The sequence below is a fragment of the Centrocercus urophasianus genome, unplaced genomic scaffold (genome assembly GCF_019232065.1).
Source record: "Centrocercus urophasianus isolate 14NV4802_14NV808 unplaced genomic scaffold, USGS_Curo_1.0 seq_10, whole genome shotgun sequence".
Classification (NCBI taxonomy): domain Eukaryota; kingdom Metazoa; phylum Chordata; class Aves; order Galliformes; family Phasianidae; genus Centrocercus; species Centrocercus urophasianus.
Genome location: NW_024884142.1, coordinates 53,596,062 through 53,623,186, shown reverse-complemented (window position 1 = coordinate 53,623,186; position 27,125 = coordinate 53,596,062).

Sequence of the window (27,125 nt, the reverse complement as noted above, 5' to 3'; positions counted from 1 at the left end):
CAAAGGTCTCACACTAGCTGATGATTCTTCCCATTATCATACCAATTTTGAGACAAAGTTCTTTTTATTGTATGAATAGTTGTGGTAAAATATTCTCCTCAAATGAATTTTTCTTTTTAACTCAGATAGTGATAAGTTCCCCTCAAAGACAGCCTACTTCATTTTTTATTGTAAAAGTAAATTTTAACTTTGTCAGTATCTGTGAATTTTACAAACAAATCTGCTCTCAGTCATGTTCATAGAAATTTAGATTAAACAGGTCCCTCAATCTGTTCTGTTAATCATAACAAAGATCTTGTGAGACAGATCTGCTAAAGATTTCTTCCTTTTAGGAAAACTAACTTCACATGGCTTATTTGAGGTCAGAAAAGTCTGTATCTTTACTTGAATTCTGTCCTTCTGAATGCTAGCCTTTCACCCATCACAAGAGAGTTGCTCCTCTGATAACCACCAGATTACATTTCCATTGTGTTTAGATCTTAAGAACAATAAAGTTTCTGGCAAAATAATTTTGTAGCACTCCATGACAGCGATAATGGAAATTTTTACCCATCAAGAGTGGAATTGCTCTCAGATAGCTTCAAACTTCCATAACTTGGACATCAGCATCCAAGTTAGTCACTTTGGGATCCCTTTGTAGCCAGTGGAGAAAAGCAAACTCAGCTGGATGTGAATCACTTGACTTACTTTAGATATCTATTTTAAGAGCTCACGTTGTACAATTGTCTATATCTGCGTAGAAAGAAATCCTAGCATGACTAGTTCTGATGAATTTTTTCCAAAGTATCTCAGATAAAGTTTGTTAGTTCATTTCATGTGAGAAACAGAATACACAATATCGCTGATATGATCAGTGAGAACAAAACCTCTAGTTGTAAATGTCAAATATTTGGATGTTATCCACAGAGTGAGCTTTAATCAGATATTTTTCAAATAAATTGTGAGGGCAAATAAAATCAACACTTGCATTTGAAGAACAGGGAAAATCTTAATTATAAGGTGGCTTTCTTCTCTGAACTCCTACTTTATCTCTATTTCAAGACCAGTCAGACAACACAAGTTTAGGTATTCAAATCCACCTAAAACAGTATTAATTTGGACTAATACTATTATAAGTACCACACATATATTTGTACCTATTATTGTCACAAACTGTTCTCTGCTGTGAAAAGATAGTCATCATTGCTTTGAAGATATTTTATAGAATTGCTGTTTATGTGCTGAATGGTTTAAGTTTATGACTACACTTCTGCTAAACTACAAAATTAGACGTAATGTAAAAACCCAAATTAGGGGGTTTTGAATTTCTCAGGGTTCCAGGTTTACTTTGACTTTCTCATTTGTGGCAACATGAGCTTAAAGTGCCTTTTCTAAAGCATTTTAACAAGCAGAAATACACAAAGTTTTATGAGAGACAGGTTTTGTCTTAGGAGACAAAACCAGTCTTTTCTACTGTCCAAATGGCGTCCTTATGACACATAAGATTTGTTTGGACTCTTGTATTTCAGTATTAAAAACAATGAGATTTTATTTTTGAAAATGAGAATTGTTCCAAAGCAGTTTTGTTGCTACATGATTTGCTGGTAGTGATTTGATGGATTGTCCATCACTACAGCTGTAGCCTTTCTAATATGACACCTAAAAAGTACAGAGAAGATATGGGGATGGCACCTATTTCTTTACATGCCAGATATTCCTATTCCTATTAGTGTCTGTTGGGAGCCCAGATATAAATGTCAGTCGAGCACAATGCTCTTAAGAAGTGTCTTCAAAACTGTAAAAGGTATTCTACAAAGTTCCATCTCTTTGATCTGACTGCATGAAACCTTGAGTAAATGATTGAAGAGAGCGTGGCTAGAGGCAAGCATTCAAACCAATTGTTCTTCTGTGTCAGAACAAGGGCAGAAGGGATGACACATCCGAAGGATCCATTTTTAAATGGAATAGTTCACATTTAAACAATAGAGAGTAAGAATCCAAGTTTTTCTAGCTTCATAAAGCAGTAATACCTGTACAAGCCAATCCAACAGAGAACCACTAAAGTGTAAGCAAAGAAATGATGCATTTATTACACTCCACAACTTCTCCGTGACTTGAGCTCTTTCATCACTTTGATCCTATTCTGTAGGCCAAAGACTTTGCATGAAAACATTTTTATTGTATTTTGACTTGAAATGTCAAATCAATGGCTGTCACAAATCTGCTACATACCAATGAAAGCTGCAACCTCTGCTTATTCCTCTCTTGTGTGAAAGACTTAACTTGACCTCTCTGTTCACTAGACTGGACTAGAAGTTGTGGGGAGAAGCAGAACACTGGTGTGTCCAGACCCACATCAGCAAAGCAACACATTGATGTGACATATTTATTTCTACATTTCTACAAGTGATCCCTAATCCTAAATTTGTCCCAAACAACTGTGATTTCAGAGAAATGAGTGAAAGGAGCTAGACAGTGTCTCTGACTACAGAATTTAAGGAGGATAGCAGATATCACAGTAGAACATATCTTCTTCCTCTGACATGTAGTTAATGAAGTGCAGGCCAAAGCATGCTGCTTTATAAATATCTTGGGCTACTTCATTTCAAAACAGAGATTTCCACTGCCAGGAAAATTTCCACTTGGGAATGCGTTGCGAGGCAGCCCAGCACTACATGCCCCTCAATTTGAAGCATATGCTGGTCTCCAAAGGCAGCACTTTATGGCTATCTGTCAAAGCAGAATCATCCCATTCAACATATAGTCTTAAGGTGGTCTCATGGCTTTGACAAAGTTACATTCAAGCTAAGACTTTCCTTTAATGAAGCTTGATCATCAAGGTTATCAAGTCAGGTAGTCATCAGCAGTGAACACTTTTATCAGCTCTTCTTGATAATTAGAAATTATTCTCCATTATTCAGTATGCTAATTTTTATGCTCCTACAACGAGTTTAATCAATTGAGTGGATTTTATTATTTTCTAGTCTAAACATCATGGACTCATCATATAAAGTATCCAATAACACAAAATTATTCTAGATAGTTAAACTGATGTTAAACCAATCAGAAATTTTATTTGAATTTATTGGGCTTCTTGCATTATTTAGCCAGCGCAATGAGAACAACAGAAACAAAATACACCCAGGAGGTGAAGTGCAAACTGAGTAAAGAATGAGGCTCTGGAACTGGTGTATAGAAGAAATGAAAAAAAAGATGTGATTAGCTTTCATCAGGGAGAAGGCAGGAAGGGTCCGAAGGATCTGCGCTGTACATTCTGTTAAACTGGAACAGCACAGGCACATTCACCCTGTGGCATGAAAAACACTTCTGTGTATGAGATTGGTTTATCCGCATCCATATCAACGATCCTTCTGGTTTTTGTCTCGCAGTTTCAGAAATAGATCCACCAAAGGTACCTTAAGTACGTCCAAAGGCAGACACTTGAATTCAGGCTGAAAATGTTGTCCAACCTCCACCTAATCCCAGAGATGTCTAAGCTTTATCAACATCTATTTTTGCTTTTGAAATTCTCCAAGCTTTCCAGAAGACAACCCTCTTCTTTCCTTTTCACTCTCCTCCTCCTGCAAATGTCCTAATGGACCCTTTTGCCTTCTGTGGTTCAGCCTCAGCACCACACAGTCATTTGCTCAATCCTTCCCTTCCTAATGGGAAGGGAGAGAATCTAGAAAAAAAAAAAAAAAAAAAAAGAGTAGAACTAGTGCTTTGATATAAAACTTTTTACTAATAAAAAAGGAAAAAAAGGAAAAAAAGGATAATTTGTATGATTCTCTCTGTCTACATATATATGAATGTACATAACAAGTGATACACAAACAATTGTTTACCACTTCCAACTGATGCCCAGCTAGCTCCCTTTCAAAACTCCTTTCATTTGATGTTATATGGTATGGGATATCCCTTTGGCCAGTTTAAGTCAGCTGCCCTAATTCTGTTCCCTCCCTGATCCTTTTGTCCTTTGCTGCAAATAGCTTTGGCTCTGTACAACACCACTTAGCAGCAACTATAAACACTGATGTGTTACCAACATTACTTTTTCTCCTGGAACCAAAACATAGCCTCATACCAGATACTCTGAAGCAAACATCCCCACTGAAAATAAAACATTGCCTCAAAATATCCATCAAAAAAAAGCACCTTTATTTCAGCTGGCTGATACCTACCTGAACATTTTCTTACAGATGTGGTAACCTCCATCTTTAAGCTATCTGTGCTTGGTATGACTGGCACAGGGCACCTGGGCGGATTCTCATTGGAACCATGCATGCAAGCAGATGATGAGTGTTATTATGAACCACAGATGAGAGCATTTTTCACAACCCTGGCCATCCTCTGAAACCCTTGCACCATGATAAAAAAAATATCATGTTAAATTCCCTCCAGAGATTTATTATCCTCCTGTCAAAAGCCAAATCAGTTTTATACAATGGAAAAGCAAAGAAAAAAGAAAACAAACAAAAAACCCTCCATACAAGAAAACAAACAAACAAACAAACAAACCATATTTGTTTAAATAGCAGCCAGAGATGTGCAATACTTCACCTTTTCCTTTTCACCTGCATTACAAGTAGGAAGCATTTTGGCATAAGTAGATACGGCTTTAAAAAAAGAAACTCCTACACAGGAAAAGACTCTGGGAAAGTATGGCCTTTAATTTAAACTGAGGCTACATTTAGCTGCTGTATGTGTAATTTAAGACTGTGTTTGCTTTTAAGTGAGTTGCAACATGTTCTTTTAAATGGGCAATGGATCAGGCAATGGACACCTTCGCTGCTGAGATGTGGCTCTAAATACAGCTGAAAGAACTGCCCTCTGGGGTCAGAACAGAGGTTTGTTTAACTCAGCAGCCTGTCTTCAGTACACATCAGAAACAGCCACCAGGTAAAAGAATCTAAAAGCCACAGCAGAAAGGACTGAATGCTTCTCTCCTCTGAAGATTGTACTAGCTTCTAGCAATCAGCATCTTAAATATCCTGCTGAAATTAACCAACAAAATGAACTCTGACACTTAGATTTTGTGTCTGGGAATCTTTTCCAAAGTTGTTCTCTCTTACAACAATCATCAAGGAGCAGATTAACTCCTCCAGCCTCATCACTGACTTACAGAAGAGGGAAGTGAAAGAAAAATGGCACTGTCTAACATTCCAGAAAGGCTGTCCAGTACAGAAGTAGATGCAAAGTGTTAAAAGCAGTCCAGATAAATCTAAATGTTGAATAATAATAAAAGAAAATACCCATAACTCACAAGAAATACCTATAAAATATATTGCAAATATTCTGCTTACCTGTTAATTATTTGATTCTTTGCATATTCTTAGTTTGGTAGAATCTTTTTCCAGTTAATGCATTTGACCAGCTTATTTCTTGCTACTTTGAATGCATGCAAGCATGCTTATACCGTTAGAGCTTTCACCATTACTCTATTTGAAAATGGACTGAAGTTATTGAAGAACTCTTTTTGAGGTATTGGCAAAACAGTTTGCCTTCTCCACTAGCAAAATGTAAACAGCACTGTAAGAATCAATCCTGCACACCCTTGTCACACTTCTGACTGAACAATCTGTTTTGGCCACAGTTCCTCAAGAGGAGTTTCTTCACTCTCTGTACAGACACACATAATGCAGCCAGCCAAAGTCTCCCTATGCAGACACTAATGTACCATATCATCACCATTTTTTTTATTTACTTTCAGAACACCAAGTTTAACACAACTTAACAAAGCAGACATGGTCCTGCCCCAAGGAGTTTCTACACTGTCAGATCTACCAATTCCAGTGCCACAAAGCAGTTTAAAGCTCTATACCACCCTTGAATTTTCTGTTTCTATTTCTGAAGTTGACAAGTTCATGCAGAAATGTCTCTGCCAATGTGAGACGATATTATGCTATAGCTGTCTGTTGCCCTTTTTTTTCTGGCACAGGCTGGTTAAGTGTTTCTCATCCAATTCAGTGTGGAAGACAGCTGTAAATCTACCCTGGGAAGCTGGCCAGACATAGGTAGTGAAGGTAAGAGATAGGCCGATTTTATAGGTCTATCTTAGCTCATATGGTTTCCACAGTGTGAAAAAAAAAACAATTGACATTCAAATGGAAGAAGACATGAGCTACTCTTTCTAAAACCAGTGCACTGTAATTGCCAGCAAATGGATTCCACACAGGCTTAAAAAATAAACTCTTCAGAAGTCAAGTTGATTTTTAGAAGAGAACTAGGGAGTGTATTACAAACTAGAAGAAGCTAGCAAGCCGGAACAGATATCTACTCAGTGTCAGCTAGAAGACAGAGATATACTGCTACATCCCCTCCACATGGTGGGTGTCCAGAGGAGCAGAGCTAGCCATGAGGACAAGACCCAAACTCCAAGAAAGCCTTGTATTCTCCCCCTCTGTCTTTGATATGCAACCCAGGAACTCAGAGATAATCCACTGCATTGCTCTGGGAAAACATGCATTGGCAACGCCAGGAAAGGGAAGCATGAGTCAAGGAATAAAGAAAATTTGGTACTGTTCTCTATAAATCTGCATCTTCCAACAGGGAATCTAGCTGCAGACAGTGTGCAGGTAAGGGACCAGACAGGCTGCAAAGCACACATCACAAAATCAATGTACTGCATTGAGCATAAGCTTCACCACCTAGCAGGTGAACATGACCACCTTCAAAGTAAGTAAATAAAGAAATAAATTAAAGATATAAAGAACAATGGGCCTTCTTTGGCTATAGTTTGGCAATAGAAAATGTAAATTAGCACCTAGTTTCAATGTTTAGAAAGCAAATGCCAAGCAATGCAAGGTCTACATTTTTGTTAATAAAAGGCTGCTATACATCAGCTCATTCTTCCTCTCCTACCATAGGTTTTATTTCTTAGGCGCCATTTAGTTGCCATGAATAAGATTTAGATAAGAGAGGAACTCTCTACATGAAGTTACTGAATATAGAGGAGGGTGTGCATCATAAGTTGTCAGTAAGATTTCATGAAAGTCTTGCAGATCCCCCTTGCGGATCAGGCTCATCAGCTTTGCTATCCATATTTACAGGCTGTTGCTAAGTTTTCCCAAGCTGTGGGATGCTGTTTATGCAGAGGTATGATGGATAGACATTTTGTGCTGTAATGAAGTTTTGGTTAATGCAGTAGGATGGGCAAAGCACAAAAGGTACACTCTTGATGATAGATTCTCCTCTCACTGGTCAAATTCATGATGGATATCAAACCAAGTGAAGTATTATGAAGAATAATGACATTCCTACTAGGGATGATAGCAGTGGAGATATTTTTTTCCTAATAATAAAGATAAAATCCTGTAAAATCCTGTTGATATCGCTGGAATGCTGGATACCAGCTCTTCCTTCCCTAATGCAGAATGATGTAACCATCATTTTCTTATGATTATGGCAATCTAACCTAATGTGTATTGAGAAGGGAGACTGGCTGCAAAAATTCAGAAAACTGGCCGTATGCTCTGGTACTGACTGAAAAAATTCCATTCTGGTACGACGGCACTTTGTCCTTTGTATAGTTACAGACACTTGTTTAGTCTGGTTTTAGCCTGCTTACAGTGGTTTGCATTACCAACAAAACATGAACACACCTGTTCTGCTCACCATCTCCACACACTGCTGGGAACTGGAGCATCATTAATGTCCTCATTTCTGAAAAAGAGAAAAAATAGTTTGAATGCAGGAAAATGAATTACATAATTCTTAGCTCTTCATCCCATGTTTATGCTTGTAGGCCATAACATAGTTTTGTTTTTACATACAATGGCGATCTTTCTTTTTTTCTGGTTATTCATGATTTGGAGAACGCTGGTTTAGGCAGTCAATAGCAATTACACTTGGTGAAAAGAACATACAATACAAATTAGAGCAATATAGATTTTTCTTCCTGTTACTTTAATGTTTAGTTACCCTGTTAGATTTAAACTGAGTACATAATGTTTAATAAATTGCTTTCACTAAAACCCATTAACTGACACTTAGAAATAGCATTTTAATCCAAAGGAGTGCAGCAAAACATTACTGCAATTAATAGGTGTGTTGGAGCAGTGAAAAATCCACTCAAACAAAGTATATTCATGGTGGCAGGTTGTTTATATCTGTTGCTTAAAAGCATCTTGAAAACTGATGGCAAGCTCCAACAAATGCCATGGAGTTACTCACATTTACATTCAATGAGCAGTTAGCCCTATGATACAAAACTAAATGTCATGGCCTAGGACAAGGAAGAGTGTGAGGGCAAAGACTGTAGAACATTATGCTAGCCAGCAAAGGGCAGAAGAAGCTGGGCCATGGCTTGTGCTCCCAGTTAATCCTACCCTTCCTCTTCGTTTCCATACATCTTTCTGGTAAGGAAGTTTCATCTTCCATTAGCTTGTTTCTTCCCTCTGTCTCCATTGGGCAATAGCAGAAGGGACAACACTGTATGTGCTCTATTGAGGTTGGGCACTTGAGGCACGACTTTTTGAAGCAGGTTAGTCCTAGAAAGCAGGCTTATCCAAGAGAACATTCCCCAAACCAGTACTTGAGCTAACTTTCAGAGTGAACAGGAGAGATTCTCAAAAACTCTGGTAGGAGAGATCAGAGCAACTCCAGTGTCTCAATATACTGTGATTTCCATGAGAAGTTCAGAGCCAAGTCAGCCTTCTATCTAAGTTGCCTGCTAACTTTTCTCTGTCGGGCAATAAAATTCCTTTCCCCTAGTTTATAATGAAGCATCTCCATATCCACATGCATGTGCTTCCTTGGCTACAGCTGAGGAAATTCTTTTTTAAAACAGTAACAGAGATTTTCTAATTGTCATTTCTATATATAGTACATGCAATGCCAATGACTAGAATTTGAGAAAACTTTTCTGCTGAGAGGATGTTAAAATAATAGCTGAACACCTCTTGCTAAGAAACGTGGATAAATATATTTTATATTTAAAACACAATTATCAGGTTTAATACTATCAATCTTTACCTGAAATTTAAACTCAGTAGTTTAGCAGAATCACATTTTATGTATAGAATTATTTATGGCACTGGTAAAGACATTTTATCAATGTAAAGATTAAACCATCATTACATCTTTCTTGATGAAATTCCTTATGAATGTTCTGGAAGTAATAACAAAATATTGCAAGAAGGTGGAAGAAGAAAGATAATACAGTCCATTTCAATGCACAAAAAGATCTTGACCTTTTTTCCTTTGAAATGGGGTCATACACAAAATGGTTCTTGTCAGGATATTTTGTGAAGCTTTGGTGGTACTGTAAGCATTCTGATGTCTGATGGACACTCTGTGCAGGTGATTGTATGAGTGTTTGCGTTAATGAAAAAGTAGTGATTTTCCCAAAAGCAGGGATGAACAGCTTTGTGATTTTCTGATGGAGAACATGCTTCCATGTGTTCAGATTGAAAAGCTCAACAGCTATGAGCAGATCGGTATATACTTATATCTGGCCACCCTGACATCAATTGAAGGATTTTATATTAACTATGCTTGGACAGTTTTTACGAACTGCTTTTAAAGGATGGTGAAGATACTTACCCAGAACAATGTTTCTTTTACCTCCAGGAGGCAGCCCGCCTCTACTGAAAATTCATCCTTCCTCTAAAAATAAAGTTTCATCTCATGAGTAATTTCACATTTGTACCACTAGCCATTTAATTTAAGGCATGTAACTTTATATAGTAACTAATCTCCGTGTGGCCTGGCAGAGTTGGTTGATTGTCACAGATAATTGGTTGATTTGGACGGTATTCAAGCTAGTGGCCTTCTGTATCCAAGACAATCTCTTTTCAGAATATACTGTGCACTCTTTCAAAAGTAGCATGGAAAGACCATCATCATTAGCAATTTTGCTGAAGAGCAATATTTAATAACTGACTAACAGCCCATTACCTGAATTGCCTACCTCTGTCATTTCAGTGCAGCTAAAACAGGAATTCCCTCTCAGTCTTTCAGAACAAAAAGGTTTGCAGTCAACTATTTGTGTAAATCTGGGGACATGTAGTTATTCATGAATTGTCTACTTTCCTAAGAAAGAAAATGTTTAGTTAGTGTCAATAAGTTTCTAGTATAAACAAATATTCTCCCTGGCTACATCTGTACTAGATTGAACTCCTTTTAATCCAGACAGACCTAAATGGCACGTGCTTATCCAGCTTCCAACATTCAAGACATACACAGTATCTGTGGACAAATACTATATTTGATGACTTGCCTTTATTTCTGCTCATGCATTTCTCCAGAACAGATAATGTAATACTTGATCCCTGTCCAAAAGAGTGTTCAAATAATCTTTTTATTCTGGTATTGAATGGCAGCTCACCCAGCAGAGTACAGCCCATAATTAAGGTTCCCAGGCACAGTTGCATGCGCTACTAATAACAACGGCAGTAACCCCATTCTTGTATTTATTTGTAAATGTCTGAAATGTTCTGGAGCATAGGAAGTTCCGCACAAATGTGCACAAAAACTTCTTTACAGTGAGGGTGACGAAGCACTGGAACAGGCTGCCCAGGGAGGTTGTGGAGTCTCCTATGGAAATATTCAAGATCCGTCTGGACACCTACCTGTGCGACCTGGTGTAAGGAACCTGCTTTGGCAGGGGGGTTGGACACAATGATCTCTGGAAGTCCCTTCCAACCCTACAATTCTGTGATTCTGTGAAAATAACTCCTGATCTCTAGAGGGTTTGCCAACACTTTAGATAAGTTTGCAGCTTTATCCAGTGTAAAAGCTACAAGGACGTTCTTGTAGAGTAAGGGGATAAAAATTACTGTGGCAGTTTTGGTATTAAGAATGCAGTTTTATAGCACTGGAACATATCTTGAGCCACTATAAATCCATAAACCTCCAATGAACTATTTTATATTATACCAGATGAAGGCCTAGCCTAGAGCCATTTAGTTAAATTTTACACAGGTCTGCAAGAAAATTTTACTGAGGTCTCCAATTTTTATTGATATCGGCTGGGTAATTTTGTTGAGATCTGTTAAAAGGAATGGTGAGTAAATGCCAGTTCTGCCAGGCCCTTTATGTTGAATCTATAGCTGCAAAGTGAGAGGTTACATGTCACAGAATAGCTAGCAGACCCACAGAGAGGTCCATATTATATTCTCCCTCAAAAAATGCAGAAGAACCTACATATCTTAAAGTTTGGAGAGTACCACGCAAAATCTGTCTCCAGGCTGCAACCTGTCACTGAGGCCAGTAATCAGAGAGATAAGGAGGGAAAGCCTGTCAGCGTTGAGCTCACCAATTGCTGTTTGCATTCCCTCCAAGGCACCAACTGTTTCATATTTTCAGATTTTTTAGTACTGAATGATCATCAATCCTCCTCTCCTAACCAGTACAGACTGTAACTTTTAGGCACAGAGCTTAGAAGTTTTGGTAAATGCAGTCGTCTGTGTGTTATTTTAGAATCACACTTATCAGTTATAGAAATATGCATCTTGCATGCCCCACCTTTGCTAGACCTGTCATTGATCTAGGAGTCAACAGTCCATCATTTGATATTTTCCATGTATACAGATCACTGATTTCAAACAGCAGCTTCAGCTTTTCAATGTGCTCATGCTTTATACAAAAGTAATATCAAAAACATAGAGTAAAAATGCTCAGCTAAAAAGGTTCCTTAAGAATGTAGCATAATCAGTGCAGATTTCCACAGGCCCAAAGGCATTACCTGACATTCAGCCATATTACAGCTAACTATTAGACCGCTCCTCGGTTTACTGGGCTCATTTCAAACCAAGTTAAACATGGAGTGACTGACAACAATACAAGTCCCACAGTATCAGTGCAACTGCTCTCATGCTGCATTAGGGAGAAACAGGCACAGCTCCTGCTGGCATTACTGCATCCACTTGCAGCTTTGAGGAAGGTCAGGAAGGGGGAGATTGAAGTGGCAGTAGAGGTAGTACAGGCCAAGGGAATTCTTAATGGCACTGGAGTGATCTTATGACATTTCCATTTGCTACATAGGATTTTGATAATTCAGTGATGTCAATATGATTCAAAATTGAATAATAATTTCAATTTTCTCATTCTTTTTCAGTGTTGTGGGTTAACCTGAGAAAACAGCAACTGTAGATCATCTTGACCATCCAGCACTCTGCAAAAACCTTTACCATTTTACTTTGCAAAAAGGAAAAGGAAAAACCTCAGAGAATGTAATGCTTGGTCAAATCAGATAGGAAAGGGGAAGTTTTGTTATAAAGCATATATAGTTTTGTAATTTTAAAGCTTTTTTTTTTTTTTTTCCACTGACCTTTACTTATAAGGTTTTGTCTGTCAGTCATATATCAGGAATAAAAATTACAAAATAGGTGAAAACGTAAGCAAGATCTGTTGATAGATTTTAAATCTTTCAGTTGGTGCTCAAGTAGGGCTTCACTCTAGTTCTCTAGTGTCTTACACAACTGTACTAGCCACAGGAAATATAACATTATTTTCCTGAAATGTTTGAATGTTTAACAATTTAATAGTTTCAATTGATAATCAAAGATAGCTTCAACTCTTACCATTAACAGTAGCATCCTTCTGATATTCACCTGAAATGTGAAAAAAAAAATATCAGATTCGGGTTTTTGTTCAGAAGGCTGGGAGCAAACAGAGAGATCAACTGGAAGTGGATGGGAAGTGAAAAAACATAAATTTGTGTAACCTGGCTAAAGTGTCAGAAAAAAGGCAACCTGGATGTGAGAAGAACTCTGCATCTTACTCTTGTCCTGGTGGTGCTTCCTCCACAGCTTCCATTATTTTTTATTCTTTTTTAAAACATTTTCTGTCCTGCTGTAAGCTACACTTGTTAGCGTTTAATGAAAGAGCTTATCTCTGGATCATAAACATAGAATACCAGAGTTCTTAAAATACCACAAGGTTCTTAAAATACCACATCCCTTTTCAATCAGAAAGATGCAGAATGAGTTTCTACACTGTTTTCAATAGATGGCACCATGTAGAGTCTGAAAGCTCATGAAAAATGGCAATTCTCATTCATTCTGAAAATCAAAACAGTATCTTGAACCAAAGCCTTTGTGGAAGCAAGGACGATTTAACCAAGAGGGTGTTAAAATCCGTCCAGACATATAAGGGTTAACATATCCTGCCAGAACAATGGTAATGGCATCTGAACGTGTATCTGGGATTAAGCTGTGAGCTGGCAGTGCAAGAAGCCCAATTTTATTCTGTGATCTAACTCTTTTTCATGCCACCTCCCAAAATTTCTTGTGGGCTCAAAACGCACACATAATTGCAGAGTCCAAATTTCTTTTTCATCTTTCCAGACAGTGAATTCCTGCCTACTTTCTTCTCCTTTTGTCACCACCCTTGTGGTCTTTTCTTCTGAGCACTTCTCTCATTAGTTTGCACACAAAAATGTTTATATTGATCCACTTTGTAAGAACAAACATCCATCCCTCAGCTGTATCCAGTTTGAGACCTTCTCCTTGTGGAGGGTTCTAGTAGCCACTTTTCAGGGACATCTGAAAGAAACTGGCAACAGATGAGTACACATGAGAAAGTGATGTGGCTGTGAAGTTGAAAGTTCATCAGCCACCCACCAGTACAAGTGTTAGAACACATGTCCCTCTGCTTTCTCTGCTCTGACAAAAACTAAGACATGGGGCAGAGTGCCACTCCCCACTCAGCTTTATTACCCTCCGATGTGCCATAAAAACAAATGTTTGTCTTTTAAGCAGCAAGAAAAAATTAAGCATGGGAGAAAGTTCATTTATCTATAAAACAGTTTTAGAACAAGCAGGCAGATAAAGTTTGTCGAAACTCGGAGATTTTTAAAGTATCAGAAATTCTGCCTTTTGGGAGTTCATTTTTACTCCAAATTCAAATGGAAGAATGATTTTCCTTCTATCATAAAATTAACAGTAAAAGAAAAATCACAATTTCAGTTAAATCACAAAACTTGTGTTTTTTTTTTTAAATTAAAATAATGGGTTACGATTTTTATTCTTTCAGTTCCACCTTACAGAAACATAAGAGAAAACTGTACAATAGCACTGCCTGGTGCTATTGTAAATGATACACTGAATGAAATTAGATAAATTTCACAAACCAGTAAAATTGTTTGTCCTCAGAAGGTCAGCATCTGATACTAAACCTTAGTTGCTCTTTAATATAAAAAGCAATCATAACTGACATTTTTCACACAGAAAATATGGATTCTAGAGAAACAGCATGTTCAAGCTGGAAAACTAGTTATTGGATTCTTTTTTTCTTTTTTTAGCAATTTTTAACACACAAGAGTATTTTAATGTTGGGGTTAAAACCAGCAGGAATGACTCCAAGCCCCAACGAATCAATGGGCAGAGAGGTACTGATCACCTGGTGACCGTGCTGTTACCAATGGTAACCCTGTTGGAAACCAGGTCATTCCAGTGATTAAACTCATTTACAATACTTCGAACAGGAGAGTTGTTCCAAAAGGATCACAGCAATATTGACTAAAAAGTCAATGAGATGCTGTGGAAATTAAGGTTGCACACTTGATACACTTAGAAATGCCATTAGCTGGAAACTCAGCTAATCCTACATGTATGGAGACAGTGTGAGTTAAGAGAAAAGGCACTATTCAAGGTTGGGTGAGCACCTCCTGCCACCACTGTATCTGAGGTGATGCACAGAAGCTCGGAGCCATGAGCCCCAGTTCTGCAAAATGATTTCTGTGAATGGAACAAACTGCACAGCCAGAATACTCAGTGTTTAAAAATAAATTATTGCTCTCAGGTTTACTCAGCAATATTTTTTCTCATCTCTGACTTCCTGATATCTTTCGTAGGAGATGCGTACCTGGATAGCAGCCCCATTATAACAAACCTAAGAACCCATCCTCAGTTCTTTTTTCCCTTTTATTCTTTTTTTTTCCATTCTTTTTTTTTTTTTTTCTATTCCTTTTTTCTTTTTTAATTGAAAGATAAAGAAATTTTTAAAAAGTTATTTCATAGCTGTATAATGTCTTTCAGGGAAGTTTATGACAGATATCAGATGTGTGGGATCTGGTTTATCTGCAGATCAGAAAAAAGCTATAACCAAGTAATACAATAACAATTCATTCACCATCAGAAGAAAGACACTCAAGACAAAGAAAAATCATTTCACTCATTTTAAACATGGCTCAGTGATGGAGGCAAAACAAAAGAAGCAGGGCTTACCATGAATACCTCAGATCTAGCTGCCACTGTATGAAGGATGCTGCTTTCATGCACTGACTGTGCGTGCATATCAAATGATTTTTCTTTAGCACTGTAATATAGGGAGTCTGGGCCAAGGTGGATCCCCGTCATTTTATTTATAGATCAGTTGTCAATATTTTGTCTTTGGAACAACTCCTCTCACCTTGTGCTTTTTCCAGCCTTCTCTCTTTCATCTATAGCACAATTATTCGTGTGTCAGGGCAGTCAACAGGCTGAGCTACTGTGATTTTTTTCTGAGACTCTTTTCTCTCAGTTCCTGACATTCCTAGCATGAATAGGTGCAGTAAGATAATTACACTAATCCATCTAGCAAAACACCCAACTTATACATTTGAAGCTAATTAGACAAACTTCAAAATGGGTCATTTTTCAGCCCCTCAGCCTCCCCCTGCTTATGAGCATTACCCCTGAGGGGACTCTTTCTCAATCAGGTAGACATTTCTGGGAATGAGATCTAATGAATCCCTTTACCTCCTGAACTGAAAACCTCTTTTGATTGAAACTTTTAGCAACTGTAGGACAAATTCAAGCATGGCAGAAGTAGAAGCTCTCCCAAGGTAGCAGTGCTGCTTCTTGTTACATAAATTAGGTTTGACCCAGTGTATTGACAGAAGGCCAAACGTATTGCGGTATCCTTTCATCTCTGGTAAAGAAAGTCAAGGTAAGACTATAGGAATCACTTTCATTACTGATATTAGGGCTACAGGCAAATCAGATATTTGAAATAAAGTGTAAAATGCCTTGCCAGAAATGGGTCTACTCTCTCTATTCTGAAAATGGATTGAATTGCAGGAGTATAAGGGCCTTTTTTCCCCCAGATTTTTCAAAATGTTTCATCCCAATGTAGTAAAACTAACACTTTGTGCTCTTTCGAAACAAAATAGTATTTTGCATTTTTAAAAGGTATGAAAAAATTACTATATATGTATATACATATATATATATCTTTCCTTTTTTAATTAAGGGGATTGAGCACAGGATTGTTTTGATTAATTGCCAACGGGACTTGCATTCCCATAAACACTTGCCAAGTGCCCATAAGAAACAATTCTGACCTCTCCAGAGCATGCTGCTCAACTAAGAGAGAGGCAACAAGAGGCAGCAGGGAAGCAGAAACACTGAGTTTAAGCGGGTTGAAAGAAATCAAACAGCTACTCAATTTGGGATTCAGTCAAAATATTTAAGTGACTCAGAGTCATGCTTCTCTTTCTACATCAGCAATATTACATGATAAATGAATACCGCAGTAGACTTTCAGCCTTCTTGATATATAAAAAAGTGCCTGAGTACACTGCCTTTTTGGACATCATTGGAAAAGTGAAAAAGATTTTTTGCAGGGACAGCAGAAAGGATGAAACAAGCAGAAGTGTGAAGCACTGCTCATAATAAATAGAACTGGTGGAACAGAGTCTGTGCTAGTTTTTGTGACCTCTGTCAACTAAAATACAATGAAAACATACTCTAAGAATTTTGATTTTTTTTAATGCCAGTGTAGGGAAAAAATTTCCCTACTAGAGTGCTACATATGATTCTAATCAGCAATAGTCTTATTTTCTTAGATGAGATCTGAATGGCAATAGATCTGATCCAAGCAATCCTCAGCTAGATCAGATTTGATTTTTTTTCTTTCATACTTTCCTACACCTTCAAAGCAGAAGTGAGGAGATTCTGCCTCTGGACTGCACCACACTATGCTCTGATGTGCAGCACTGCAACACAGCAAGGATGCTGAGCAGGCTTACTGGAGCCAGGCCTGCTGCTGTTGAAGGGACCACGGGAAAGGATTTACCACAAAGCTGGGTGCTTGAGGCAAAAATCGTCAAACTGGGAGAATTAACACACACCTTTTCTTTTCTCTTTCTTTATAAGAAAAGGGTAACACATGCCAGCTGTGAAGTTCAATTACTCCCTGAGACAAGAACACAGGAGAGCTTCCCATCTTCCTGTCTTGATTCCCACCCAACTCCTATCTCTTTTTCTTTTCTGCTACTGTAATTTTAGAGGTGATAAAAAATGAAAATGGTTTTCCCATTGTAGCACAAGGTCTTTTCTTCTATTGCCTGCCACAAGTATAATACCTTGTTATTTTCTGATCTTTTTGCTTCCACGATGAAGTCTGATGGAGCTTCTTAATGATAACAAACCATCACTGCAGTAATATTGATACCTGTTGTAATCACTGGCATTCTGGCTTTTCAATTTTCACTATTTGCCTTGGATCAAGTAGCTCTGTGCTAATGCAATAGAAGGTCACCAGATGAAGGGGCTGATAACAGAGAGGCACTGTTCTACTTAACATGCATGGGGGAATATGCTTTTCAGTCGTCCTCAAGCTAATCTTTCAAGTTGTCCTTTTTTGACTTTCTCAGTTTAATCAGTTTAATCTCATCTTCCCTCTTTTCTGATTACAAGGATTTTCTGTAGAAACCTTGTCTCCACAATAAGGACCATGTGGCAATTTATTCTTATATTGATTTCAACATCTCTTCCTCTACCAGGGCTCTGACACAAGGGGGGAGGGTGGAAGTCAGAGGGGAAGGAAAGGGTCCCTTTAATGTCTTCTCCTGAGTAAATGCTGCTACTGTTGTTATAAAGGAATCTGAATACTCCTTTAATATACTTGAAGTCAGAAATGGCAGCCAGATGGGAAATACTCCACTGTGATTAAAAGCTAATGGAGACAGTAAGAAATAAAAAAAAGTAGAATTGATTAAATATGTGGTGATCAAATTGTTCAGGCTGTTTTCCAGGGCACTTTTTCATGGCTGTTATCACAATTGCTTACGCAGAAGGACAGACCATTTCTTGCCCCACAGGAAACAAGATGCAAGGTCCAGGGACTTAAGCAGAGAAGCCAGTCTACACAGGTGGGCATGCATACATTTGCATATGCAGTTACGCATGCAGATGTGACTGCACAGGCAAGCACCAAACCTCTCCTCTGTTTTTGTAAATCTCTCCTGAATAGCAGAAATTCCTGTAAGAATTGATTTTTCCAGATAGAAAGGATGAGGACTGCTTAGCTCTGGATTGATATTTTGCCTACTTATATCTATGATGGATAGAAAGAGGAAAGAAAAGCACGAGGCAAGCTGTTTTCCCACTGTTCCTTTCAGAAAGGATGTTCATGCAGACATGAAGAGTAGCCAATAGTCAGTCCTACTCCATGAGTAGGAGGAGGGCCTTACCCAAAAAATCAAGTAAGAAGTCAGAGACAATTCTAACCTTGCTGTTGCACCAAGTAAATAAGACTGGAATTGTCCCAGCCTCCCACCCATATGGCTGCTTCACTTTTAGACAGTACCTGTTGATCACATGTTCACAGCCTTTCTTTTCACGGGCATCTGAAATGTTCATCAGTAGTCTCCACCTCCCCCAGACACACACTTCTCAGCCTGTGAGTAACAAAACACCAGTGAGATGAGATCTGATGGAGTTAACTGGGGTAGCTGTAGAGCCGTGTAAGCTTGCTCTATTTTTCCTAGATGTAATGAAAGATTTTACTTTCTTTTCAGGGTTCCTGGAGATAACGATATACTATAGCCATATATACTATAGGAGATGAACATCTGTTTTAAGAACTGTGAACTTACAGAGACCATTTCTCTATCTGATCTTCTTTTCTTGTTCTTCACTGTGCTATAGTCATTTCTCTGTTATTTAAATAGATGTGAAACCGCTAAGCCACTAGGTCAAAGTAACAGTTAAACAACTGAAATTAAAAAAAAAGAAGGGAGGAGGCTCTCTTCTTTTTTTTTTTCTCAGATGATTCTTGGTAGAAATTCCTACTTTTGAGTGAGCTTTCTTTTCCTTTCACAGTGAGAAGACTTGGATTCATGAGGGCATATCTACTTAATGGAAATATGGTAAAGTTATGCCTAGAGAACAATATATCCTTTAATCTACTCATGCTAATTTGGTAAGTATAGTATGGAGCTGGCACTTCAAATGCAGGCTGTAAATGTATTTGAATTGGTTGCTGTTTAATTTATGCAACTGGCATACACAGGCATGAACCATTAAAAAAAAAAAGAGAAAGAAAATAATTTATTATGAGTCATCTCTTCCTTTTTAATATTGCAAGTGAAAGCTACAGGCCAAAAAAAATGCAACAAAACTAAGCATAAAGCTACTGTCATCAAAGTCTGCGTATGAAGGACATGGTAGAGCTGGCAGTCACCATTACAGCACTGAGCTTGCCTTGCTTCCTCCTTTTCAGTTTAGCAGAGAAGAGGGAAGCCTCTGACCCAGCTGGTACCCTGGCTGTACTGGTGCCTCTATTCTCTGTCTTATTGGAGGACGAGCAGCAGACACAGCAGGGCAGCCCTGCACCCATAGCTTTCCTAGGAATGGCAGCAAGGAGCAAGGATGGAGAGCACAGAGACTGACTAAGCGAAGTCAGACACAAGGAAGGAGTGTCAAAGGAGACACTAGTCTATAAAGAGGGTTATGTACCAGGTTTGCTTTCCAGAAGGGTGGAGGGCAAGTAACACATTTTTGTTTCATTACTTGTATTCAACTATAAAAAAATATTGGAAGAATTGAGATGTCTTTGCAGGAAGTAACAAATTACCCTTCATAAAGCAGAGCTTAACTTCCCTACAGGCAAGAGAAAAGGGAAGAAGCCTGCTTCAATACAAGTTGTCTGGCAACACAGTAGAGTCATGTATGACCACACTACCACCTGCATAGAACAGCTTCCCACAAGACAGTAAACTACTTTGCTAAAAAGTAAACTCCCACACTGTTAACATGACAGTCATGAAGGCAAAGTGAAATGCTAATCTTCTTTCTCTTGTGCCCTACCCCACTCTCACAACTTCCACAACCACTACAAAAGCCTGCAAACATAAACGTTAGCTTTAGCCTTCCAGAAACCTCTTAACTAGTTTTTCCCTGTAAATATGACAGATTCATTCTTGAGTCTCCTGGTTGAACTATTTTTCTCACCCCAGCGCTATCCATTGTGTGGATGCTGCAGTCACAGTCCATGAATTGAACAGTATTTGTTACAGTTCATATAAATAATCTTATCACATGAATATAACATAAATTTCCCCAGTTGAAAATTCAGCTCATGAGACAAAATCCTTGCAAAATAGCATCTCCCTAAGAAAAGGTTTCAGCAGTGTGGAAAGAAAATAGCAAACAAGCAAATGGAAAATGACACAGCCCTACAATTCCTTGTGCTTGCATTTTCCTGTTGGATGGAAGAAGGCTGTAGCAATCTTTGCTTATGTATATCCACAGCCCATCTGGTCTGTCTCTTACCTGGAAAAGACCAAGAGACTTCTGGATGTGTATTGCAACTTTAGGTGTCTCTGTGTCTATGAACCAAAGAGCCATTTTTTTATGCACCTGAATCTTGGCCAAGAGGGAGGGGAGGGTGAATGAAACACAGGATGTACCTCTCCATCCACAGGACACTGATGTACAGATGATACTTGGGAGGAGGGGAGAGGAGGAAAAAAAGCTGGAGCACAAATGACCCATGTCTTTTTTTTTTTTTTTTCTTTTCAGATTGTAATTGTCACATCCTCAATTATCTGGCAGATGTCCTCTCTATTCGAGCACTAAGATTTGGACCTACAAATTTTCCCAATCAAGTCTGTGTCTTTTCTCGAGGTCTCCCCCTCTACTAAGCTGAAGAAGTTAGGAGAAGGTATCCATGCATCTACAGCAGCCAGGAACCAGAAGATCCTGTCAGGACAGCAGTGCCAGCAGCACCAGGAGAAGCAATATAAGGGCTGTGTATAGAAATCAGTACAAGAGTTTGAGAAGGGAAGAGATCAGGGAACTTTTAAGTTGCTGAGCACAAACTTGTTCTTTCCAGAAAACTGGATTACAAATAATCCTGTCTGTAAGTTACTAGGCAAAAAAACCCGTAACAACAACAAAAAAATAGCTGACCTCAGTTCATCATTCCCTTTTGGGAAGAAAAAGAATTTGGAACAATTCTAAGACATGCATTTCTATTCACAAAAAGTCCTGATGTAACATCTGCAGCACGATACAATCTGGATTTTCAAGTGAAATCAGCTTTGTAGGTCAGCTGGTGCACTCACAGTACTGTAAAATCAGGGTGATACCATGTAACACAAAGCCATATTTTTCTTTAGTTGCCCTGATTGCATTGTGCTGTTTAATGATCATCATGCAAACGCAGAAAGGGGAAGAACTTGCATGGTAATGGAAAATCTCTCTGTTCCAGTAATGTATTTATTGAGGGTTTTCCAATTAGTTTTATTTATTAAAAAAAAAAGAAAAAAAGAAAAAGAAAAAAGAAAAAAGAAAAAAGAATTATGAGTACAAAGAAATTACAGAGAAAAGGCATTTGTGATTGAATTAGTGAATCCAGAACAAAATCATTAATAGATGTATATTATTAAAGTAGAGTAATAATTTTGTGTGAATGATTAGCTAGAGTTTCAAAGCTTAGCAAAATTATTTTTATTAGCATAAGAAGTCAGCAGCTTGAGTCAATTGTACTCTTGGCATAATTTTAAAATAATCTTGTTTACTTACCTCCCCCAAAAAAGAAAGGAAAAATTTCACCCAAGGCCCATTTTCCTGTATTCAACAAAAGTGAAACCATTAGCAAAGACTATTATTTTCATTCAGGAATTCCCAGATCTGCCAACTGAGAAAGCTTAATGTCCTACCTTTGTTGGTGGGCTGCTCCCTCTCTGCAGCATATGGACAACACTTCTTGCAAGATTTCTGCTCTGTCACTAGCAGGCCTCAGTGAAAAACCCTTGTGTTTGTATCAGCATGTTGTTAACGTCATTGTCCTAGCTGTGATACAGCAGGGCTCATCATGGCATCAAAGGAACCCCATAAATACTGAAGAAGTCAGTGGGGAATGTGTGTGCAGTCTGGGGAAGATAGAGGACCAGGTACCAAGACATTTTATCTGGAGAAGGATACAAGACTATGAAGAGCAAAGCTAATTCATTGCAGGTTTTGCTTGGGTACTCTCAAGCTCTTTTCTCCGTGACAGAAATGTTTCAAGTTCTGCTTGTTCCATAGTTAGCCTTGACATGGAGACAAGTATTTAATCTAGGACCTGGGAATCTCCCCACATTCATAGCAGATTTACTACTTCACACAATAAAACGTCCAGTCAGCTGGTGCTGTCCCTCTCTTTTTCAAGGATCCTTTTCCTTATAACTTGCATTGATTCTAATAAAATGGATAGGACATAAGATTTTATAGGCTCTTTCTCCTACTCTGCTCCTTCCTATTCATTTATTTTTTCTTTCTTTTTCCTGAAATAAGATTACCACATAATATTCCTTCTAATGCAGCACAGCAGTTGGGTATGACCTTTTATTCTGATTTGTCATTTCATTCCCATATTAACTGTGTTGTGGAGATCTGTCAATTCCATTTATTGGACATCTTTAAAATCTGTGCTTCATTAATGACTGAGGCAAGTAAAACTCTGGTGCATGTCTTGGTCCTTTCTCAGCCTGAATATTTAAATGTGTTTCTTGCTGGTCTTCATGCATTTATTCTATCTAAATTGCAATCTGTGCAGTCATTTGCCTGGCCTGATTCCTTTTTTTTTTTTTTTTTTTTGTGCTTCACATTCTCTTATGAAACTCGGTTAGTTGGGTCACCATTTTTTCTTTTTCTTTCATATTCCATTAAATATTCTGACACAGGCTTTGCTTTATTTAAAAACCATCATCTCATATGGTCTTGGAAGTAGGCTAGTTTATGAGAGCAGAGAGGGTCTGACACCACAAGACCTTTGTTTGTATTGTATTTTGTTACAGAAGAACCAGAGTTTTGGTGATTACATGAAAATTGCATCAATGGTGATGAAACAGAAGTTCAGTACAATTAACTTCATTCTAGTGTCAATATTCCTTTCACAAATTTTTGTGTATTGCAGCTTATAATCCTTGTAAAATTAAAACAAAAAACAGTAAGAACTAGATTAATTCTAAAACTCTTCAGGATTCACCTGCCATTTCAGGTCTTTCTCTTGTGTCTATAAAACCTAGCTTTTCTCTACTCAGATTTTCCAACCTACGATCAAGCTCCAAATTAAAAACATTATTAAATTAACACAGACTGAGTTGGAGGTAATGCACTCCTTGTTGCTTCAGCTTCTTCTGACAACTTTTTCAGTGATTTACCACACAGCTGTGGCATCTTTTTTGGGAATGAGAGGGTATGAAAGCCCATGCTGAGCATATAATGTTACAGAACTTGTAAGAAAAATCAGACAAACGACATGACTTATTCCAGCATTAGTCTTGAAATCACAGTGGATAAAGCAATGCTTTCTAGTCAAGACCTTGGTTTCATCTGAGTTCTGTCAATTCAGTTTAATACCTCTATATGTGACAGCCTTCTATTTGCTAATTCTAAAAGCAGTGCCTTTCTTCCACAATTCCCTTATTTTCTCTTTCTATTTTAAAATATTTGTGCTGCTGAGTCCTCACTGTCAGGAAAAAAAAAAAGACCTCGTGTTCTTTCTGTTCACTAAATTCTTATTTTTTTTATTTGCTTATGAGTGATGTATAGTTCATCCTTATAACTTCCAGCAGGTTCATCCATGTATAGATCTTATACATTACAATGCAAATTAATATAAACTGCAGAAGTCAGACACAAAATACGTGTATTTCTTCCTTTTCCTCTACTCATTCTAAGGATGGACATCTCACATAAAAAGACAGCTCTTGACTCTTGAAATAATCTGATGCTTTTTCACAGTGAAGCTGATCCACTCCAGTGATGACTCTAGGCCCCTTCCTTCTCACTTTTTTCCCCCTATGAAATAAACCAATTTAGGGTTTGTCACTTTTCATGCTGTCATGATAGTTATTCAAAGATTTCATCGAAGAACAGATATCCAGAATTCGGAGAGCTAAGCCCACGTGCACAATCTATCCCTCATGACAAGGTGTAACCTGACAATCCATGAAAATGTAGCTTAAGTTTTCAGATGTGCCCAGAGGTCACAGTCATTTTGCATCTGGTACTACCAAGTATCTGAAGAACATTGTAGAATATGTACTGGGAGATCCTATTGCTGGCACAAATCTAGTGTATCTTGATTTCCTGCTCCATTCTTTTTACAAAGACATTCTTTTTGAGAGATATATTAAACTATATCTCCCCATTACAACAGCAGTACTCTTCCATCACCTTTACTTATGTCAGATGTAGCATGTGGCTCAAGCTTACCTCCATTTACCTGATGCATTACCATTGTTTTGAAGGGCAGATGTTCTCACATCCCATGCTTCAACGGGCTCTGCTCTCTTCTATTGCTTTACAGAGACGTGGTTCCAATGAGCAATATCACTTTTGTGTCACACCCTGACAGATCTGTACACCATATCACCATGCGCACAGATGCATTCCTTAAACTGCTGCCATTTGTCACCATTTCTGTTCCAAAACATCCACTGTACATTGGTTTTACTGCTCTACTTGGGATTGCTATTGCAATATTCGAAGTATTTATCTGTTTTTCGTCTGAGGAAAATGCTCATCATGTACTGCTATCTCAAGAACAGCAATTCCAGTTCATAAGCTTTCAAACTTGTTTTCATTCTGTAATGGAGTGAAAGCGTATCCATTGGAAGGCTTCACAAGCTGATATTTTGGCAAAAGAATAAAGCAACCCTGAGATTTTGACTTGAAAAATGGCAGATTTTAACACCCTTGAGAAAAGAAGTCCTGGCCCTCAGAAGTGCTCTTCTGTGCACCTTCCTTCAAGTTGATACCCCTCTGTGAAGCACTTCTGGGAGAAAAATAAAAAAATATCTAGCCAGCTTTTCTCACACACTTAATGCTGAAGGTCCATAACCTAGCCCTTCACAATGCCCTTCAAAATGTGCTTGCTATTTTGGGTGTCTTTCAGTCTCCTTGTTTGCTCTCAGCCATGATAACTGATCAAGCAGGCAATAGCAGAAGGCAAGGAAGCATCATAAATGTTTAAGAAACCTGATAAAACTTTCAAGCCAGCTCCTGCCTCCCCAACCAGAGGAAAGGATTAGGCCCCAGGTGTGGTTGCTGTGGTTACGCTGCACCACCCTATAGCACTGTAGTTGCAAGGAGTCAACATCACATGCCTCAGTGGTCTCAGCATCTACAGGTGCAGAGAGTATTACCTTAAGTAATTCTCACTTTGTCTTGTGGAAGGATTCTCTGAGGGTATGTACGGCTTGAGGGCTGGCCTTTCACTTCATGCTGCCAGAGCAACCCTTTTTTCTCAGGCCTCTAACGTTTACACCTTTATTTCTGAAACAGCAAGGGAGGAAGGCTTTAAATAATGCATTTCCACACAAATGTCAGGGATGGATGAACTCATTTGAACCAAAGAGCAGTTGGAAAAGTGGTATTCAAACAGCACACCTGAAGTCAGCTGTGAAATCACTCTTCACTACAAAGCATCACCAAAGAGCAGGAGAGGTGCCTAAAGAAGGGAACCACCACCACCACCACCACCACCACCACCACCACCACCACCACCACCACCACCACCACCACCACCACCACCACTACTACTACCACCACCACCACCACCACCACCACCACTACCACCACTCAATGATCGTGCTTATAGCTCCAGTGCCACGTCTCCTGGCAGAGGGTGAAAGGTAACAGCTTTATTCTCCTCTCCCCTTCCTGAAAAGGAAGAAAAAAATTGTAGTTTGTTTAAAAGTAACTAGGGCACAGCAACCCTTTAACCAATTATTGCCAAGCAATTCATGAGTTATACTGAATGTATTTTACTGAATTAGAAAAGAAAGGGATTAGGACAGAAAGCTGAGAAGAGTTATCAATTTTGCAATAGAAGTATGAGATATGTATATGTCAGCTGTAAGGACCTGAAGAAGACTATCCACAATAGTTTTCAGTATTTATGAGTATAATCATAGATGGAGCAGAAAGATGAGAGGTTAGTGAAGTTAGTATTATACCCTGCTTATAGATGGGAAGCTAAAAGACCTTCTCACATAACCAAATGGAGAGATCACTTGTGATACATGCTCCGAGGCTAGAACCTGGAGCTTAAATTTTTATAAGTCCTTGGGACTTCATAACCTGTTCAAACATCACAGAAGACAATTAAATGAGCAAACACAGGTTTTTGTTGCTCTCAGTGGGAATTCTTGGCACTAACCATTCTGAAATGATAGCCTTAATATGCTGATTTCAGAGGATTTACACTCTGCAGGAGTTTTGTCCTCTGACTGTGTCAGCTGTAACAATAGCGGATGGAAAACTGAATGAGTTGTAATTGGTTTTATCAACTGGACAGCAGCAACAGATGGATGAAAAGAAATCACAGATGATCTTCATCAAAAGTGTCATGCTCTACAGCACTCTCAGACTATACGGACTTCTCTGGTACCATATGTGATTTTCCAGACCCACAGGGCAATGCACTCACAGTGTGCTCAAATGTTTGAGGTTGATCTCATACATATATTTAAGTCTGACTAAAAAAAATTCAGTTGCCTTTCAGAATCTGATTGGATATACTGAAGTGTCTGCAACTTACTCATTGCAGTACCAACAAAACCCAACAAATCTGTTTCTCTTCTCTGAACAATTAATCTGTTGCTACACTGAAGGTTACTACCATAGAGGGAAAACTCTGACTTTTATACATAGTGAGATGTCTCTATCATTTTCAGAAGAACACCCAGCCAATATGATCAAATGACCTTCTGTTGAGGTTGAGATTATTAACATTCTGTTGAAGTTTATATTCTGCTTTGATTAAAGCGATTAAATTAACATCATTATATCAGAAGGTATTTTATATCTTCCCCGCTTCAAAATCCAACTCATCTTTGTAGTACTGTAGATGATAATTATTCAGATATTCTGGCAAAAACCCTAGGCCTTGGTCTTGTGAATCTTTAAAAGTTAGAAAGTCCAGTTTCGTATTTCTAGCAG